The sequence below is a fragment of the Rhododendron vialii genome, chromosome 2a, assembly GCF_030253575.1.
Source record: "Rhododendron vialii isolate Sample 1 chromosome 2a, ASM3025357v1".
Lineage (NCBI taxonomy): Eukaryota > Viridiplantae > Streptophyta > Magnoliopsida > Ericales > Ericaceae > Rhododendron > Rhododendron vialii.
In genome coordinates, this window is record NC_080558.1 from 41,618,742 (window position 1) to 41,641,406 (window position 22,665).

General features: G+C 40.8%; 1 protein-coding gene across 1 annotated transcript in view; it reads left to right on the top strand.

Annotated features, from left to right (window-relative positions):
• The window catches only part of LOC131317798 (dammarenediol II synthase-like), a 122,023-nt gene that overhangs the window by 71,904 nt on the left and 27,454 nt on the right, over window positions 1-22,665 (top strand). The window lies entirely within an intron of this gene.

A 22,665-nucleotide genomic window follows, 5' to 3' on the forward strand; every position in this document is an offset into this window, starting at 1 on the left:
CCCAGCTCCGACACGGCTTCTTCCACTTGTTCACCACACCATCTGGACTTACTTGCGATACACCACCAGTCCTATTGGGCTCCTTATTAGCCTCCAAAATATCCCTTGCATCTGAAATTGCAAATTGACATGCTGCATCCGGACGCCATTTCTTGTTATTGAAAACCATATCGTTACGACACTTCCAAATCCTCCGGATAATACATCCTATTGCCGCCCACATCTCCTTATGTTCCCCAACCGGCCCTTTCCATCGTTCCATGTTCCAACAAACAGTCCCACCAACTTGCAAAAGAATCTCCACTAAGCAAATTTGAATTTAAACTCAGCGGAGATATTCACCAAACAATTTGCGCAAACGGGCATTGGATAATAAGATGGAGCACTGATTCCCTCTCTTCATTACAAAGCGGGCAAAGCACATCACAATTAACTTTTCGTTTAAGAAGCGCATCCTTGACAGGAACCATATCATGCATACATTTCCATAAAAAAATGTTTAATTTTACCTGGGCAAGGTAATTTCCATATGCTTTTCCACCCCTCCTTCCTTTGATTACGATTACTGCTCTCACCCTGAATCTGATTCCCCACACTACAAGAAAAAGTGGTTTTGCCGACGCTTTTTTTAGTGGCGTTTCAAAAAACGCCGGCATAGGTGACTTCTCCTGGCGTTTCTAGAAAAACATCGCCAAAAAGGCTATTTTTACTCATGAATCAATCCCGACTTTTTCAAAAAACGCCACCAAAGATCTTTGCAGGCATTTTTTAAACGCCAGAAACCTAAGCCGACATTGGCGTCTCTGGCGTTTGCAAAAATGCCGCTAAAACTTTTCCCGGTGTTTTTCGGGTCTTTCCTGGCATTTTTCAAACCCCGGCATGGGCAATTTTTTTTTGTAGTGCCATTAGTCCATTTCTCCGCAATCCCAGCACTGATTCGTATTCAGATCGCATACTATACATCCTTCATGAGAAAAATGCCATATCATTCTATCTGCCATATCAAACCGTGAGAGTGGGATGCTCATAATCAGCTCAACTTCATCATTGTCAAACGCCTGCCTTACTAAGTCCTCCTTCCATCGCTTCGTGCTAGAGTCAATAAATTGATGTACCTTGTATCCCTTTGCGAAGTCAGCTATTCTTCTTGAGCGAAATCTAATTGAGCAAGGTGACAAATCGATTAAAAGAAAATGTGACCGAGTTTACGGACAATCTAGTACTAAGCAAAATTTAGCCAATAGAATGAGTAGCCATGCTAGAACCAACATGGACATGATCAATAGTCCAAACACAAAAATGAAAATTTGAGATCCAAATTAACGAGATTTTGATTAGTACAATGAAATCTGAATAGCCTATTACTGAAACTGCTCACTATTTATTCAGTATCACTTTCAGTAATTGCGACAACAAAAAATGAAAAAAGTGAATGCAGTTGTAATACACCTCAGCCCTCCAAAGGTGGAGATTTTCTCGTGGATGGTATATCAAAGTAGGATTGTGACTAGATCAGTTTTGAGCAGTAGAAACGTAACTGTGGGAGTTGATGAACACGCTCTGGCTTACCCTTTTTGTTTGCTGGAACTGATGCATGTGTTGCTTTGTTGCCCCTTTTCTACGTACATATGGGCAAAGCTAGCAAATGGGTGGAACCTAGCTTGGGTGGCTCCTTCAAATTTGTAGGAGTTATATATCTTCCTGGTGGTTCTGTTCTCAGTTCAAAAATCTAGAGAAACATCTTTGGGAAAGTTTGCTTCTATGCAACCCTATGGTCTATTTGGATTGCAAGGCCGGAATGATGCTATTTTTAACAACAAATCTGTGGATCGCAATCAAGTGGAAGAGTTAATCAAAACAAGGGCAGCATTGTGGATCAAAGCCATATTTGATGTAAAGGTGTATACAGCAGAAGATATCAAAAGCTTTAACGGTGTTAGAAGACTCATTATTTAGGTGTCTTTGGGTGTAATTCACTACAAAAAAATCGTTCTATAGCAACGGTCGAAAGCGTTGCTAAAAAGCCCAAAAACCATTGGTAGAGACCCATTTAGGCTATACCAACGGTTGGAGAAACCGTTGGCCAAACCGTTGTAATATATCTGTTGCTATAGAGGTATAGCAACGGTTTTATCGAGCGTTGGTACAGATTTTTTTTTACTAACGGTTTCATTAGCGACGGTTATAATCGTTGCTAAAGGCTATTTTCTTTTTTTTCTTAAAAACAAACCAATGTGTGAAGTAAGCCTCCACGTGGCACTGACGTGGCAGACACGTGTCGCTCACGTGCTGACGTGGCGCCCGCGTGTCTACAAATAATCTTTGCTCCTCCTGAGATTCGAACCCTTGACCTCGCGTGTGCGCGCGCGCACGCGAACCAACTGAGTTAGCCCTTAACTTGTGTGAAATCATACATCTTTTAATATTTATACTATACTAGCCCGATTTTTTTAATCCTTTTTTTAAAATTCCGGTTTTTAATCCTTTTTTAGTCCTTTTTGTTAAATTCACATAAATTTTTTTATTGGTCAGTCATTACTATGAGATGAGTCTAAAAAATTTAAAAAAATGTAACTAAAAGCATAAAAAATCAATATGGGCGAAAAAATATCAAACAACTAACATTTGTTGTTTTTAGTGTCATCTTATATGATATTTTTTTTCAATTTCGGTCCACAACTTTATACTTTTTTTTATTCTTGTTAAGATGAATGATTAATCCCAAAATAAATGATTAGTTTCAAAAATTACCACAAAATGCTAAAAAAATACGTTAAACAAACAATACCAGAAAAATACCACAACAACAATTTAGGAAAAATAGCCCTAACAAAAGCAATGGTCTCGATCATCATGATTGTGTCACGGTCGAGTGGCTAAAGTACGTTCAAGAATGAAGTTAATCAAGTATCGATCGCTACACACTTATTGGACAGAAAAACTTATTTTATTAATGAAATTGTGCATCGATAAAGAAATTTTCTAAATCCAATCGAGCCAAATTTGTACGAGAACGATTTAATCAACATGAAAAATAAAATCAATGGTCCCAATCGTTAGTTTAGGTTTGAAAACCGATCGCATGAAAGAAAATTGGTTTTGGCGGTATAAAATTCTACTAACGGTTAATGAAAACCGTTGCTATAGTCCAGTTTATTTGTTATAGTCCAGTTTTTAGTAACGGTTAATTAAAACCGTTGCTATAGTGTTGTAATCTACCAACGGTCACCTAAAAACCGTTGCTATAGTCCTATTTCTAGTAACGTTTTGCTAACCGTTACTATACACCATCTATACCAACGGTTTTTCCAACCGTTGCTAAAAAAACCGTTGGGGAGATCCAAAATTTCTTGTAGTGTAATTTTCCTTTTATTTTCCTTGTGTTTTTAGGATTGTGGTGAACTTTCTGGTTCTCTCTTCCTTTCTACTCGATGTACCCGTCGAGTTTGATAAAATTTTCTTTTGCCGAGAAAAAAAATACTACTGAAAATAGTTCAAAATTGATGAAGTGAACCCAAAAAAAAGCCCAAGCACCCACGCAATGTGGGATATAAAACATCTAGAGAATATAGTAACAAACTTTTGTAACCTCAAATAAACAAAAGGGTAGGAAACATAAATTCGTTGTGTGTGTATGTATGTGTGTGTGTGTATATATATATAGAGGAATTTTCAAGTGAGGGATCCCTCATTTTGTTAAAATGAGGGACTTTTATTTTCCGATCAAATTTTGAAAATCCGAACCGTTCAATATGTGCAGAACGTAATTTTAAAGGTCCCCACGAGAAATCAGCAAAAAAAATAACCGGGAAAGGCGTCATCCAAGCAATTTTTTTTGAACCGTTCAATGAAAACTGCTTGGATGAAGCCCTTCCCGGTCATTTTTTTTGCTGATTTCTCACAGGGACCGTTAAAATCACGTTCTGATCACTTTGAGCGGCTTGGATCATCGAAATTCAATCGGGAAGGGGAGTCCCGCATTTTAATAAAATGAGGAATCCCTCACCGGAACCTAACTCTATATATATATATATGGGGCGGTTCCGGAAACACCTAAAAAAACACCTCATAGTTTCCCATCAAATTTTGATGATCTGAGCCGCTCAATGTGATCAGAACGTGATTTTAATGGTACCAATGAAAAATCAGCAAAAAAAATGACAGGGAATGGCTTGATCCGAATAGTTTCGAATAGTTTTTTATTGAACGGTTCAAGTAAAAACTACTCAAATCAAACATTTTCCGGTCATTTTTTTTGCTAATTTCTCGCAGGCACCCTTAAAATCACATTCTGCATACATTGAACGGTTCGGATCATAAAAATTTGATTGGAAACTATGAGATTGAGATTATGGGTATTTTTTAGGTGTTTTTTTAGGGTGTCCCTTGAACCGTACCGATATATATATATATATATATATATATATATATATATATATATATATATATATACATAATATCTATCAAGATATTAAGTTTTCTCTTATGTTTTTTATTATACATAAAAAAGAAGCACTGTGTATGGCCATGGAGGATAAGTTGGGTTTCCAATTGATTTGGGCCGGGTTTGTGCGCGGAGAAAAGATAAGGTTTTTTTTTTTTTCTTTTCAACCGATAATATTATAACTCCAACCAAAGATTACATCAAGATGAAACTCGTCTTTAGACAGAAGACCAAATAATCAAGACAACGGGGAAACAAAGAGGTGCAACCGCTAAGGTTAAAGAGAGAGAAGGGGGGAGAAAAGATAAGTTATATAGAACCTAAGACATTAGAAGAAAACAAACCACCCAAACCCTAGCCGCCCACCCGCCGCCCTCCATATTCAACTGCCCCCCTCGCAGGCCTGTCGCCATCCTACAAAGCCCCGCCGCCCTCCATCATTGCCGATCTGTTTTCAGATAGTCGTCTCTTGTGCTTTCGGTGAGGCTAGCTCAGTCTTTTAAGGTATTTGCTTTGATCTACTTTTATGTTGATAATCTGCCAGAGGATGTTGGTCGTCAATGACTTTGGAAAACTTTCAATAATTTTGGTGTTGTTAAGGATGTGTTTATTTTCCTTTTAAAAGAAGCAGAGTGTCTGGTAATAAATTCGGGTTTATTCGCTAGGGAAAGTTTACAATACACAACCCTTAAAAAGGCGTACCATATGCACCTATTTTGTGATTTATTCATAATATTTTAGAGTGTTTCGTAACTTTTGTTTTAGAATTCATAACTTTTCAGCAATACGATTTATAACGTTTTCATTATGATTCATAACATTTTGGTGTATCTCGTAACCTTTATATGATTCGTAACTTTTTAGCATTACGATTCGTAACATTTTATCTATAATTCATAATATTTTGAAGAGTGCATATGATACACACCAAAATAAAGGATGTGTATTGTAGTCTTTCCTTATTCGCTATAACTGCTCTGTCTCAGCAGATGTTGCTATCCTTCGAGCAAACGGGTTATGGATCCACGACAATAAGCATTTTGTGAAAAGAGCCGCATTTGAACAGGGAACCAAAACAAAAACCTTTGCTAAGGAGAGAATGTTTCACCAGAAGAATTTTCTTGGTGATGAGCCTAAGTAAAAAAGGCTCTTCAGATGCCGATCAACTTAAAGGAGATCTCGTTGGTAATGGGAAGTCCTTCGCTCAGGTGGTTAAAAGTAAAGAGAATTTTTTAGAGGTCCACTATAACATGTTTTTAACTCCGTTAATCCACTTCTAAAGTTCTTAACCTCTCTAGTCCACTAATGATTTTCACGACAAAACTACCCTATATAAAATAAATAAGGGCCATGTTTGGCTAACACAAAAAATATATTTTTTCATTTTTTTTCTGATCTTGTTGCAACCACGTAACCACCATCACCATAGCCACCTCCGCCGACGCCACCACCACCAAGCCAACATATAACGTTATATGTGTGACAAAAATTTCTCTTTTTTTTTTCCCACCACCACCACTCCACCTTCACCACCACCACGCAAACATATAACGTTATATGTGTGACAGAAATTTATATTTTCTTTTTTTGTTTTCATGTTTTGAGCTTTTCGCTTCTTAAACCCACCACCCCTTAAACATATAACGTTGTATATGTGACAAAAATTTCTCTCTCTCTCTCTCTCTCTCTCTCTCTCTCTCTCTCTTATAACCTGTTTTGAGCCATTTCCTTCTTGAACCCACCACACCTTAATATATAACGTTATCTGTCTCAATCTGTGCTCTTGTCTTATGTTTGGTACTATATCAACAAAAGTGCACATATAATCTTATATGTTCCAATCTGTCCTCTATACGTTATCAAAAAACGAAAATAGGTCTAAGACATATAAGGTTATCTATTGATATCTGGAACGTATTTTTGGCCAACACAAGCACATATAATATTATATGTGTATATCTGAATTTTGTACCATGCCAAATATGTTCTCTATATGTTGAAAAAGTGCACATATAATTTGTTCAATTTTTTCCCAAGACATACCATTTCCGTGGTTTTTTATCTTTCAGAATTTAAACAGTAACAAATGGAGTCATCATCATAGTATATCATTTCCTCTATTTCTATCCAATGTAAAATACAGTAGCAGACAAAGACAAAAAAATGAGAAGAAGTTTTGCCAACAAAACGAAGGAAAAAGGGAAAAAACACAAATAGGACTCCTACCCCTCTATATCATCGGTTCCTTTCTATGCCAACTGCCAACACTACGATGAATGCTTATATACGTGGAGGTCTTCAAGACTTCAACGGATCTCGAGATTTTGGCTTCTTAGCCCAAAACCCTTATACTCGACAGCGCCAACCAAATCCTTGCCGACGTCTTCATCACCGTTGAAAAACGCATCAGCATAGCTCTCTTGCCTTTGCCATGGCTGGTACGCCGTCGTCCGTATTGACCATAGCTTCTAACAAAACAAGAGATTATGTCAACGAGAGAGAGAGGAGGAGGAGGCTGTGCTCCAGATTTGTTTTTGGTTTAAGATTTCTCTCTATATGACAATTTATATAGGAGGACATTTTTGTCTTGGTTTAATTTCTTTTTTTAAAAAAGTGGACTTAAGGTCTTACTAAACTATATTAGTGGACTAAAGAGGTTACAAACATTAGAGGTGGACTAACTGTGTTATAAGTTCTCTATAGTGGATCCTAGACCAATTTTTTATTAAAAGTAAGGATGGCAAATTGGACCCAAATCCATTAATCAACCCAAACCCATCTACTAAAAAATAGACCCAAGTCAATCCATTTATTGGTTGGGTTAGAATATGTCCAACCCATCTAAACCATTTATTAATTGAGTCTTAATTGGGTTAACTAAAATGACCCAATAAGTCATGAACATGACAAAAAAAAAAACCTTTCATCTCCTAATTCTCCTCCTCTCTCTCTCTCTCTCTCTCTCTCTCTCTCTCTCTCTCTCTAAACTACCGTGTCTTATTCACTTCTTTGCAATCCAAAAAAATCCCAGGTAATTTATTTTGCAAAATTCCTTCGCATTTCATGGGTCTCTCTCTGTCTTTCTCTCTCTATGTGAGTAAGGGCCCGTTCCAGAATCGAAATAAGAACTTATTTTTTGTCTAATAAGAAGCCTTGTTCCGGAAAATAAGATAAGAAGCCTTGTTCCGGAAAATAAGAAGGTTGGTACTTATTTTGGAAGAATTTATATAGGTACCGACCGGCCGGGGAGGAAAATCGTACCCATGGCCGCATCGGACCGTCTCTGGCCACCGATAGGCTGATCCGAGCCGTCCAAAAATTCTAAAAAAAAAACCGAGGGGGCTTATGCGGAAATTAACGGCATCCGAGGTGTGTAGGGTGCTTGATCCGATCACCCTTTTTTCGTGTGAAATCATATACATGAAAAAAGGAGTGCTTGGATCATGCACCCTATACACTTCGGATGCTGTTAATTCCCGCGATAGCCCCCTCGATTTTTTTTTTATAGAATTTTTGGACGGCTCGGATCGGCCGTTAGGTGGCCGGAGACGGCCCGATGCGGCCGTCGGTACGATTTCCCTCCGCCGGCACCCATTCTCATAACAACAGTCTTATTTTTTGTATAAGGCAACTTCAAGCTCAAAAATCATGTGTTTACGCAAATAATTTTCTTATCACTATGGATCTGGTTTGATAGATCTCTTTGAGATCTTTAATACGGTGCAAAAAATTTTGAATTTTTTTTTTCATTTACATTATTTTTTGAGTTTGAAAATGTAAAAGGAACTTTTTATTTAGATTTTATGGAATGACCCTTCTTATTTTTGAACGAGAAGTTCCAAAATAAGTACTTATTTTTTAAGAAGATTTCCAAAACGGAGCCTAAATATTACGTGGTGAAGATCACTGTTTTAGAGAGAGAATCAAACCGAGGAATATACCACCCAACCGCATCGGAAATGTATAAACCAGATAGCGATTTGGAAGACCCAAAACCAAAATCAATTTTGCGTCAAACTTTTAGCATTTATCACACTCACAAATATTCTCTCTCATTTGTGTTTCGTTCACACTCTAGATGACAATTTCATTCAGACAAATTTTTGAATTTTTTTAGCATTTATCAATTTTGCGTCAAACTTTTGTGAATTATTGATTCGTCTAGACGAGAGAAATCGGAAAAATAAAAAATTTTGATCGAAACTCATAATTTTTTGAATAAAGATGAAAAATAAGTCAAAAAGACAACTAATTTTTGTTTTTTTAAAAAAACATTATGAGTTTTGATTAAAATTTTTTACTTTTCTGATTCCTCTCGCCGAGATGAATCAATAAGTCACAAAAATTTGACGCAAAACTATCAAATGCAAAAATAAATTAAATAAAAGCAAAAAAATAAATTACTATTTCACTTGCGAAGCCAAATCCACCCTAAGTGTACAGGGTAATTTGGTCATTTAGTAGTAGAGGGATAGTATGTTAATTTTAGTGTAGATGGATATTTTAGTCATTTAAATTTATAGGAGTAATATGGTCATTTTAGTGTACATTGATATTTTAGTCATTTTAAATTTTAGCATATAGTAGTAGTATGTAATTGGGCTAATGGGTGGGTCGGCTTTGTTTTTAAGTAAATGGGTCAGGCTGGGTATGGGTAACTAGACTCATAATTAATGAGTCTAAATGAGTCATTGACCCATTAAAGACTCAACACACTTACAATTTACCTATTTTAGCTCAAACCCGCTCATTTGCCACCCCTAGTTAAAAGTGATAAGAATGATGGGGTGGTCAAGGAGTTGGAAGCAAAAGCTCAGGTGGTTAAAAGTGATAAGAATGTTGGGGCGGTGGTCAAGGAGATGGAAGAAAAAATCCTGAACATGAAACCAGTTGGTGATGAGTGGTTAAATTGAAGTGCGGTTGCAAAGCTACACAAGGTGACTATAATTGAGGATCTGGAGAATGAATTTAAGAAAGAAAAGGTGGAAGGAATTTTAGTTAGAGCAATGGGGGGTCGTCGTATACTCATTACTTTTCTGTGTAGGGAGGTATTTCCGAACACATACATTTAGTTGCCGAACACGTGATATTCGGGAGCACGTGGTAAGTATGACAGGACTTACCGCCGGGCAATATAGTGAACAGCAATATGGACCAATGATATGAAAAGTCATTGATCCATGCTATCTGTTCGGCAAACTAAGGGCCAAGTTACATGTGAAGTAGATGGTCCAAAGCAGACTGTTCGGTTATAAACAGCCGAACAGATGAAGCAAAGAACCAAGCATGTGATACGAGGGATCACAGGTTAAAAAGCAATGCAAATGGTATGTGGGACCATAGTTTGAATATAGGCAGGACAGTCATCATGCTAAACAAATGTTCGGCAAGATGGACCAGTGACATGAGAAGTCAATAGTCCAAGCCGACTGTTCGGCAGCAAGATAGCCGAACAAAAGAAAGAACTTCAGTCAAGTATTGAAATATAAGGAACATTCTGGAAGAGTCCAGAAACACTAGTATTCCGTTAAGGAATAAAATCCCGAGAATATAGGATCTGATAAAGATATCCAACGAGTATGGGATGTTCGGCTTGTTATGGAAAAGAGTCCTACAAGGATTAAGGTAATGAACTGATAAAGGAAACGAGAATCCTTGATATCCTGGGATTCCTATACGAGTTAGGAATCCTAGGGCAACACGGATGTTTGGCCAGCAAGCATATGCAAATCTATAAATAAGAGGTAAGCCTAGAGGTAAAAGGTACGCAATACTTTGCATTCTTGCTTTCCTACTGATAATTAGGGTTTAACTGCTAGTACGTGATACTAACTTTGGCATCGGAGGGCCTTTGCCACGAGAGGCAGAGATGCGCTCACCCCCTGTCTATTTTGCAGATTAGGGTTCCGACGACGAACTAGGATTCCGGTGAAGAGGCACGAGAAAGCCGTTGCAAATCAGTTGATCAGAAAGCATCAATTGTTTTCATCCCCCTACAATTGGCGCCGTTTGTGGGAAACGAAGCAGCTTTTTAGAAAAATAAGTACGATGGAAGAAGATCCAGCTACTCCATTTAGTCCAAAGGACCAGTTGGGTGGGGGAAGAGATAAATCCCCACCAGGCGCTCCGAGAAAGCCAACTGGTAGACATGACAGAGGTAGCTCCAAAGAAAAAGGAGACAAAACTGCAACTGGCTCCACGAGAAGGAGTAGGTCTAATCGAAGAGAAGAGTCAATTACCCGTTCAAAGAACATACACGATGATGACGATGTCCTTGATAAGAAGAGAAGGGAAATCGAGGAGTATGCTCGTTTAATTAAAAAACGAAAGTATGAGATACAGGAGTTGCAGCGGTTACGAAGGCACCCAGAAGATTCTGGACTCTCTCGTAGGCATTCCCAAAGAGATGGAAGGACGCTGGTAGTCCATAAGCAGACTCATTTACGCAGAAGAAGGAGCAGAAGTCCTGTTATAGGGCGTCACGAGGCTTCTCCACGAAAAAGGGGAAGAAGAAGTAGAAGCCGAACACCCGAGAGAAGGGCTTCTTCACGAAAAATAAGGAGCAGAGACCGAAGTTCTACTCCCGAGGAAGAGGAAACAAGAAAACATCATCGAGATAGGTACGAGAGACCTGATGCTGATTGGGTCAAAGCTTTGGCCCACAAGTCAAAAGAGCAAGAGGATGGGACAGTGACTGCACGAGAAGCAGCACGCAAGGCCTTGAGTAATATTGCAGCCTCTCCCTTCACAAAAAGGCTGCAAGAAGCAAGGTTGCCGAGCAGAGTGAAGCACGGTGCGTTCGTACTTTACGAGACAAATACGGATCCCGTGGCTCACATACAGCATTATCAACAGGCTATGTTTATGCATGAAGGGGATGATTCCATCTTGTGCAAGATGTTTCCCTCCAGTCTTGGCAAGGTGGCTTTATCCTGGTTTCATAAACTGGCCCCACGATCCATACGAGGATGGAGGCAGTTGGCCGAGGATTCACTGCTCGGTTTTTGACAAGCAGAAAAGCCCCAATGACCTTTGAGAGTCTTTCCACCATGAAACAGGAGGAGAACGAGCAGATCAGGGATTATGCAAAGAAGTACTGGGAGACTTTCAACGAGATTGAAAGTTGCAGTGAGGAGTACGCAATTGCAACCTTCAAGATTGGTTTGCCTGTTCGGGGAGAGCTGCGCCGCTCATTGAATAAACATTCGGTAGCCACCTTGGCTAAATTAATGGAACGGATTGAGCAACATGCCAGAATGGAGGATGACATACTCCGTGAGGATGGCAGGACGGTTGCCGAACTGTAACGCCCCGATTTTTCAAGAAATTTCGGAAGCATTAACCATAAAATACACTGAATTTTATAAACTACTAGGCCCTTATTTGTCATTATACAAAATGTACATTAAAAAGAATACAAAAAATAATCTAATATTTTATTTAAATATCTTCAGAGCAACTCTAGTCTTGATTCAGATCTCAAGCATACTCGGTCTCCGCTCTTGGTATTCCTCTTGCGTCAAACAGCTCCACCATTGAACCCTGCACCCTCTGGCAAATTGATCGCCGAAGCAAACGATTTACCAGGATACAAACGTATCCGTGAGTGATAATTCACCCAGTAGAATAATCCAAATCCTACCAACCCCTTACTTTACATTTAGCAGATCAACAATATATCAATTCACAAGAGGTATAGCATAATAACACATCGCCATTTCCTTTACTATCCATTATCTTACATGAAATCTAAGGATTCTCTCTACGAGATCCTTTCCTCCCACATCCACCAACTTTGACCGTCCCATGGAATAACTCTCCCTTTATTTGTTCTGCACCAGGGTTCTAAGCGAATACTGCTAAATTATATATCCAGTCTGGATTCGCTTACAACCATAATAAAGGAACAGCTCACCATGACAACTCAGCATTAGAGGTCGCACTATCTCATTGTCAGGATCTTTTACCGTCTCCCAACTCTACACACTGGGTATTTTACCATACCCCTAATCTACACACTGGGTATTGTACCGTATTCCAGGATCCTTTACCGTTTTCCAAAATACTGTACACAGAGTCTTTTACCGTCCTCCACACACACACTGGGTACTGTACCGTATTTAGGATCCTTTACCGTATCCCAAATACTATACCCGGAGTCCTTTACCGTCCTCCATACACACACTGGGTACTGGGTACTGTACCGTATTTAGGATCCTTTACCGTATCCCAAATACTGTACCCGGAGTCCTTTACCGTCCTCCATACACACACTGGGTACTGTACCGTATTTAGGATCCTTTACCGTTCCCCAACTCAACTAAAGGCACTTTACCGTACCAGGGTCCTTTACCGGCATCCAACATCCTTAATCAACTTTACCATTTTATCCTTTACTTAACCACGTCTACTTGTTCACTACTCGAAACCACCCATGAACCCAAGCCCATTCCAACACGAACAACATGATACAATCAATAACAGCTTGATTTATAACATAATACATTTCAATGAGATAAAAAGTACATATCAAATAATATTGTGCGAGTAAGTAAACACATAATATTTTATGATTGGACCGATACCCTTAAGATTCGTTGAACAAGTAAATTAATTAATTATAGCATGCACTTATTCTACTAAAAATAAATCAACCACATAGTTTAGGTTCCAATTGAGAACTAAAGTATACTCAGGGGCAAACTACAATTTCATAATATCTCACTTTAAAAGAAAAACGTGCATGCTACAGTAGCCTTCGATTTTCAATTTTTCAGGAAACAGAGTACTTCTGGTTTGATTCGCGAGTATGATAAATTCCATTATAACTTTTCAAATTCATCACATAGAAATTATTTAATACTTAGGAGAAAAATAGGGAAGCAATTATTCTACCTTAAATCCGGCTGAAAGAGCGGGTACTAGTTTGCGGACGATTTCAGTAAAATGAAAAAGATGGCGGCGACAGCGGGGGACTCGGGGCTAATTGGAAGGTGGTTTGTGGATACTTGGTGATGTAGTGGTTGATTGGGAACCTGAATATGATGTACAGAGGAATTTTATGTAGGAATTCGTCTCTCTCTCTCTCTCTCTCTCTCTCTCTCTCTCTCTCTCTCTCTCTCTCTCTCTCTCTCTCTATTCTAGACTCAATAATAGAATTGGGAGTGAAATAATATACTGATGTTCAATTTTTGAATTTATGTGGGTATGTATAATGGGAGAGAATAAGGTGGTGAGAATGTGAGAGGATAAGTGTGGAAGTGGTAGAATGGGGAAGGAGAGTGAATGAAAGTGACACTGATAATGATAAGAGAGATAGAGGACAAATGCCACATTTGGTGGGATTTTTTTTTATCTAATGTATGTGGACGCGTATCTGTATAAGATGAGAATGTATGTGGTTTATGTATAAGGTGAGAATGTATGTGGACGCATATATGTATAGGATGAGAGAGAAAGAAGTGGAGAGTTAATTTGAATACAGTTCTAGTTAGGATTTAGATAGGAAAGATAAGAGATGAATATAAATCTCTAATTTTCTGTATATCTAAAGTTTAAATATATATCTTAGCACAAATAATATCAATTGTACACGTAATAATATATTTTAATTATTCAATCCAATTAATATTTGAATTAGAAATTTAACAATATAAATTTGTATTAAAAAAAATTAGGTCAAAAATTCGGATTGTTACACGAACAGCCAAAGGCACCTGCCAAAAAGGTGGATAAGCCAGAGCCCAAAACTTATAGAGAGAGAAGAGAATATGGGCAGGCTAAGAAAGAACCGTACAAAGATAAGCAAGATCCTGACCCAAAAGCTTTCTTTTCTATCACTACGGTTTGGAAAGAACCAATATACAGGATTCTTTATCGAATAAAGAATCAGCCATATTTCAAGTGGCCCCCGAGTCTAGGCGGAGACAAGGATGCAAAACGTGCTACGAATCAGCACTGCAGTTACCACAAAGATTGGGGCCACATGACCGAGGATTGTGAAATGTACAAAAGGCACCTTGATGATTTGGTCTCTCGGGGCTATCTCAAGGATTTTATCCAAGAGGATCCAAAGGAAAAAGGGAAAGCTATGGAACTGGGTTACGAACAAAACCCTAAAGGTGTGATCCATATGATACATGGGTTGGCTACACCTTATACGAGGAATGAAGTGAGGCTGTTGTAAAGGCAAGTCAGACACGATCAGCATGTGATGTGTTTGGGAAATAAGAGAGGACGAGAGAATGATGTGTGCAACGAGAGCATAGCATTCACTGACGATGACTTGGGGGAGGTCCAAATACCCCACAACGATGCATTGGTCGTAACCCTACGAGTTGGAGAGTATGACATCGAGAGAATTCTAGTGGACTCGGGGAGTTATACAGAGGTATTGTACTATGATGCATTCAAAAAGCTAGGGCTGGCCCAAACAGACTTAGAACAGTCTACAACACCTCTCATTGGGTTCGGTGCAGGAGCAGTCTGGCCCCTAGGGAAGGTAACGTTACCTGTTCGGGCTGGGTCAGTGGTGTTGAGAACAGATTTCCTAGTGGTCGATGTTCCTTCTTCCTATAACGCGATTATAGGGAGGACATGGTTGCACAAGATGAGAGCAGTCTCCTCGACTTATCACCAGATGGTGCAATTCCCAGGTTCAAATGGGATTGAGGTACTTAAAGGCAACCAGAAGGTGGCGCAACAGTGTTTGATTTCCATTATCAAAACTGCCCCAAAGGTCCACCATGTTCATACATTAGAAATACCTGATCAACCAACCATCGAGGATGTTGGAAGAAGCCCGGCTGAAAAAGTGGTTGAAGGCCTGGAGAAGATTCAAATCAATGAGACTGATCCTGAAAGATATTTTTTAATTGGGGAATCACTACCAGCAGACGAAAAGGCTGAATCGATAAGATTTCTAAAGGAGTATATTGATGTTTTTGCATGGGTGCCAGAGGAAATGCCTGGGGTGGATGCAGATGTGATCTGTCACCATTTAAACATTGACCCTCAGCACAAGCCGATCATTCAGAAAAAATGAAGGGTAGCCGTGCAGCATGTAGATGCAGTGATTGAGGAGGTCGATCGTTTACTGGAGGCCAAGGCAATACGTGAAGTCTATTACCCAGAGTGGTTATCCAACACTGTTGTGGTAAAGAAGAAGAATGGGAAGTGGCGTGTCTGTGTGGACTTCACAGACCTAAACAAAGCGTGCCCTAAGGACAGTTTTCTTGTGCCCAGGATTGACCAATTGGTTGATGCAACCTCTGGTTACGAGCGAATGAGTTTTCTCGATGCATATCGAGGATATCATCAGATTGTTATGTTTGAACCTGATCAAGAGAAGACTTCGTTCATTACACCACGAGGGTTATACTGCTACAGTGTCATGCCGTTTGGGCTGAAGAATGCTGGGGCTACATACCAAAGACTTGCAACTATTATGTTCAAGAAGCTCATTGGGAAAACTTTGAAAGTTTACATAGATGATATGGTGGTTAAGAGTCGATAAAAAGGAGGGCATATTACTGACTTAAAAGAAGTATTCGAAATCTTAAGGAAGTATAAATTAAAACTCAACGCCTCGAAGTGTGCGTTTGGAGTTGGTTCAGGAAAGTTTCTGGGCCATTTGGTAACCATGAGAGGGATAGAGGCAAATCCCGATCAGATTGATGACTTGCAAAGACTACAGAGTCCCAAAACTACCAAGGAAGTCCAGAGGCTGACTGGAATGGCAGCGGCACTTAACAGATTCATCAGCAGGTCAAGCGACAAGTGCAGACCCTTTTTTCAGCTATTGAAGAAGAGGGAGGGATTTGAATGGGGTCCAGAATGTGAGCAAGCTTTCCAGGACCTGAAGAAGTACCTGGCCGAGCCCCCACTGTTGTCAACTCCACAACCAGGTGAGTCTTTAATTCTGTACTTAGCTGTTTCCGAGCATGCAGTAAGTGCAGTCCTGTTAAGGGATTTGGGGACCGAACAAATCCCTATTTATTATGTTAGCAAGACATTGTTGGATGCAGAGACGAGATATCTGCCTTTAGAAAAACTTGTCTTGGCACTTAGAACAGCCACAAGGAAATTGCCACACTACTTCCAAAGCCATAAGGTTGTGGTTTATACTGAGTTTCCATTAAAATCGTTGCTACGAAAGGCAGACTTTTCGGGAACGATCTCGACTTGGTCCGTGGAGTTAAGCCAGTATGATCTCGAATATCAGCCACGCACAGCAATCAAAGGCCAAGTGTTGATTGATTTTGTGGCAGAATTTTCACCCACTGTGACTCCCCTACCTCCTACGAGAAAGGAACAGGTGACTGAGACATCATCCATGAAGGATCAACCGTCAGCCGAACAGGATCCCACGGAGTGGAAGCTATTCGTTGACGGATCAGCATGTAATACTGGTTCTGGAATTGGGGTAGTCCTGTTTCCTCCTCAAGGAATTCTGATTGAACTATCTGTTCGGCTTGGATTCAGTGCAACGAATAATGTAGCTAAATATGAGGCACTCCTGGCTGGATTGAGGAGTGCAAAAACCCTTAAAGCAGAACAGGTTAGGGTATATTGTGATTCCCAGCTTATGGTGAATCAGCTGTCCGGCAAGTATGAAACTCGAAATGAAAAGATGTTGGCTTACGTGCAGGTAGCCAAGGACTTGCTTGATACCTTCGAGAGGGTATATATTGAGCAGATTAGTTCTAGACAGAATGCTCATGCAGATTCTTTAGCTTGGTTGGCTGCAGCTGTACCAACCGAGTTCAAAAGAAAGGTGTCAGTCGAATATCTGAATGAGCCGAGCATTGGGAGGAGTGAAGACTTAGTCTTGGACGTGAACCAAGGACCAAGTTGGATGGATCCAATCATGGAGTTCTTACGAGACGAGATACTCCCTTTTGACAAAAAGGAGGCCCACAAGATAAGGGTCAAATCTGCCAGGTTTTGGCTGTCTCCAGAGGGTAAGTTGTACAAGAAATCCTTTACAGGCCCATATTTACTATGTGTACATCCCGAGATGGTGCAAAAGTTTCTCCATGAAATCCACGAGGGAACATGTGGGAGCCATGCTGGAGGGAGATCCATTGCCCACCGAGCAATTACTCAAGGCTACTGGTGGCCACACATGCAAGAAGATGCAAAGGTGTATGTGAAGATTTGTCAAAAATTCTAACCAAAGATTCGGACACCCGCTGAGGATCTGGTGCCTTTGACAAGTCCCTGGCCATTTGCCCAGTGGGGGATGGACATCGTGGGTCCACTACACAAAGCAACTGGGAATCGAAAATTCCTGCTTGTGGCAACTGACTATTTTACTAAGTGGATTGAGGCAGAACCACTGGCCAAAATTACTGAACCTATGATAGAAAGGTTCGTGTGGAAAAGCATCATCACTCGCTTTGGGGTCCCTTACTCATTGATCACAGACAATGGATCCCAATTTCAGAAGAAATTCAAGGCTTTTTGTGCTCAATATGGAATACGAAATTATTATTCCACCCCAGCCTACCCTCAGAGTAATGGGCAAGCGGAGGCGTCTAATAAAACTATCCTTGATGGGATCAAGAAGAGGTTGGATAAAGCCAAAGGGAAGTGGCCAGACGAGTTACCCTTAGTGTTGTGGGCTCACCGAACAACGCCTAGGAGGTCTACGGGAGAGACCCCCTATTCATTGGCCTATGGAACAGAGGCTGTTATACCTCTGGAACTTGGTCTGCCGACCAATAGGACCGCGTTGGTAGATAGTGGAGGTAATGACAAGGCTCTTGAAATCGAGCTTGATCTCGCCGAGGAGAGGAGAGAAAGGGCATTGGTCCATCTGGCTTCCTACCAGGAGCAGCTGATGAAGAGCTATAACAAGCATGTTCACCCTTGAGAGTTTGGTGTTGGGGACCTCGTACTACGAAAAGTGCTCGGTAACACCAAGGTGGCCAATGAAGGCAAGTTGGGGGCCAATTGGGAAGGCCCCTATCGAGTTACCGAGGTTGTTGGTATAGGGGCCTACAGATTGGCAGACTTGGACGGGAACCCAGTGCCAAGACCTTGGAATGTCCATAATCTGAGAAAGTTTTTTATATGAATAAATTTTTCTTTATGCACATCGTGATTGTGTGAGGGTTACGAATAAAACTCTCTTGTTCTAAGTTTTGTTGTTCTCGTTGCACGGGGTACGTATACGCCCTCTTGAGTTTTACAGATTATGAATGAAGTTACTTTTTTAGTATAACTGTTGTGTTCTTGGTATTTGTTTTAAATACGAACTACGAGATTAGTTTCCCTCATTCGTATTGGGGAGCAGGGTATACATTTAAAAGTACGTGAAACTTAATACACAACGTATGAAACACTTATGTGATTTTGAAAATTAAAATACAAAGTACGAAACACTTGTGAGAACGCAAGTACGAAACACTTGTGTGATGTTCTACGTACGTGAAACTTAACAACGAACACAAGTATGAAACACTTGTGTGATTTTCAAACAGTTAAGTACGTGACACCTAAACACAAGTATGAAACACTTGTGTGATTTTCTAAGTACGTGAAACTTAATACAAGTATAAAAACACTTGTATGGACAAACAGTACAAGACACTGAGAAGAGAATGAATCTGAGTACGAGAAACTTAGATTCAGTACAAATAATCATGTTTGTAAGATTTGCTAAAAGTACGAAATACTTATGCAAACAGGCAATATATATGATTAAAATGATCAAAGTATGAAATACTTAAAGATTAAAACTATTTGCATCCGAACAGATGCAAACACAAGGATAGCCGAAACAAAACATAAGGTTATGCCACCAAGGGCCGAATACCTGTGTTAAACAAAGTATTTGATTGTACTGATGCCTCACAGGGCCAAGATATGCTTATGGTCACGCAGGACTGGCAACAGCTTATATACTTACCAGCTTAGTCCACATTCTGGACCTCTGGAATGTTAGTGTTGATCTCAGTATCAGCACCATCTTCAACTACACTCTCTTCCAAGTTTATGGGCTCCAGGGTCGAAGCCTAAGCAGGAGATTGAGCAGGGTGCACGCCTGTGGGTGTGTCTTCTTCAGCATTAGCAAATTCCTCAATTTGCTGTTCAATGTCGTCCTCCGGATGTCCTGCTGGTTCCTGAATGTTCTGAGAAAGGGTGCTCGGCAGATCATTGTCAACCCAGAGGGGTGAATCCTCAGCAACCCCTACCTTGGTCAGACATGCCTCCCAGCATGCAGTCCAGATCTGGTCCTGTATAGCTGGCATCTGTTTGACGTAGCTTGTTGTTGTGGCGTCAAAACTCTTCTGGTACCCTTCTTCATAGGAGGCTTTTTTGGTGTTATCGATCTCCAACAATGCCTGATTCAGGCCCTCCTCAGCAATCTCCAGCTTGCCTTTAGCTCCTTCAAAGTCAGCTTTGGCTTTGTCCCTCTCTCTTTCCAAACGAGCAACTGTCCGAAGCAGTCTTGTGTTGTTGTTCAGTAGTGAGATCTTTTCGTTATCTGCATCCTAAAACTTCTGGCCCAGTGTGACCATTTTTTGAATAAACTGGCAAAACCACCGAGTGGTAAGTGACAGGTGTAGCAATATATGATATGTGGTATACGAAATATACATAAAGACTTATATGAAAAGATTAAGTCACATTACCTTGATACCACTGACGAGTCCAGTGGAGACAAGTCGATCAGGTGCAGCCTCAGATTCCTTCTGCATGTCTACAGGAAGCAGTAGACCTTGGGCAAGGGCGAGTGTTGTTTCTGAAGAGCTGGCACTGTCCCCAATGTGAACAGGCCGATCGCCCCTAATAAGATTGGGGGTCCAGCTTTCAGGAAGCACTGGAGTACTCGAAGAAGGGGGTTGTTGGACTAACGTAGTGGTTTGGGTAAGGGCGTCTTCAGTTTCTTCGCTCCTGGGACGTTTGTCCCGATGAGCATCAGTAGCCTCAACGGGACTATCTTATTCCCGAGGAGAAGATGACGATCTTGCGGATCCCCCCCTATTGCGACGTGAACGTGGGGGAGGGGCGCCAGTTGATGCTACTTTATTGGTAGCACCACGTCCCCGTGAGGAGACAGTAAGTAAAGAATTGAGGTTGATGGATTGGTATGTCATCGTACCTGGGGTTGGAGATGATCGAGAATATCCAGATGAGGACGACTGACTGGTAATTTGGAGAGGAACGGGTTGTTGTTCGGCAATGACTTGCCTACAACCAGATCTTCTGAGTACCACACGTGTTTGAGGTATACCGTCAGGAATAGCAATTTCGCCTGACTGACCGGCAAGAGTGACACCAACTTGAAGCCTTGAGTTGTGTGGTTGGGGAGCAGTAGATGTAGACGCAGCACTAGTGCTGGGGTGGGCAAGTCTTCTGTCGATGACCCCTCTGTACGAAGGATCGTATCCCAGCAGTATATCAGCGTCTCGACCCCGACCAGCTGTTCGGGTACCTGGTTCTCCTGTGTATTTTAGGATCCTGTTTATGTCCTCTGTTCGGACGTAGCTCGGCTCACGTCTAGGACGTTTGTTAACGTTCTCAGCTGCAAGATTGGAGTTATAAAACCAAAATTAGGCACATAGAAAGCTACGAGAAAGCAGTAAATAAAGAAATTGCAAAAGATAAAAAGCAAGAGCATACGTGGATAACCCCATATGTGGGGGCAATGGAGCCCTAGCACTTGGCCATCTTCTCCTAGTGGCTCGAAGGCTCTAGTGACATAAAGGAAATCAATCTCGTGATCCCGAGCGGAGTCTGGCAGGTTGAGCACGAGACGCTTTTCTGCCCTTCTAACTTTGAAGTAGTAGGTATTATATTCAGGGTTTAGTACAATACTGTACCACCACTGAATGTCCCAAATTCCTAACTGGGTCCCCAGAATCCTATTCAAAGCTATTACACCCATTATCAGCCTAAAGACGTTTGTTGATACTTGCATGGGGGTGAGACGATACCAGTTTAGGATCTGGCGGAGTAGTGGGTGAAGGGGAAATCGGACTCCACCTTCGACGATGGCCACGATAGGGATGCACATTCTATCCCAGGAGCCACCATCCCTATCTGCTCCTAAAGGGGCGAGTTCGAGCCCCACATTATCAAGGATGCTATACTCAGACCTAAATGCCGCCATGGCAGTTGGGGTTTCACAGAGTTTCCTAAATTTACTAGGTCTAGGAGGTTGACCATTATCATCAGCCATGAGTATATTCTAAAAAGAAGAAAAAAAAATGGAAATGGGAACGAATAGAAACCCTAAAAACAGCCCACGAATCTGAGAGTGAGATCTCAGAGGGAAACCTAAGCAGACGAAATGGAGTGAGAACGAGAATCTTACAAGAATAATGTGACGATTCCCTAGAGTGCAATCGAATTTGCAGACGGCGGCGATGGCGGATGGCGGGATGTTTTTACCTGGTTTCTAGAGAGAGAAGGAGCAAGTTTGAAGTTTTGGGTGACAAACCTAAAATAAGCCCTTTTTTGGGGTTTAAGGGTAAGAAACGGAGACGAAGCGTCTCCTCTAACGCCGTTACAGGATAAAGTAACGGAAAGCAGATTTCGTTCTGATGCCGTTTCATAGAACGTCAGTTCGAAATTAATGATAGGCATACTATACGTGCCACGTGGAGTCATTACCCCGAAATGGTATAATGACAGAGGCGCCAAAAGGCATCAATGACATATTGAAATTATGACTGCACGGGATCAGAAGAGTCTGGTCTAAATAAAATTCTGTTTCTAAGTATCATATATTGCCCCCGAACAGTGGTAAATAGATGAAGCTGGGGAGCAATTGTAGGGAGGTATTCCTGAACACATACATTTAGTAGCCGAACACGTGATATTCGGGAGCACGTGGTAAGTATGACAGGACTTACCGCCGGGCAATATAGTGAACATCAATATGGACCAATGATATGAGAAGTCATTGATCCATGCTGTCTGTTCAGCAAACTAAGGGCCAAGTTACATGTGAAGTAAATGGTCCAAAGCAGACTGTTCGGTTATAAACAGCCGAACAGATGAAGCAAAGAACCAAGCATGTGATACGAGGGATCACGGGTTAAAAAGCAATGCAAATGGTATGTGGGACCATAGTTTGAATATAGGCAGGACAGTCATCATGCTAAACAAATGTTCGGCAAGATGGACCAGTGACATGAGAAGTCAATGGTCCAAGCCGACTGTTCGGCAACGAGATGGCCGAACAAAAGAAAGAACTTCAGTCAAGT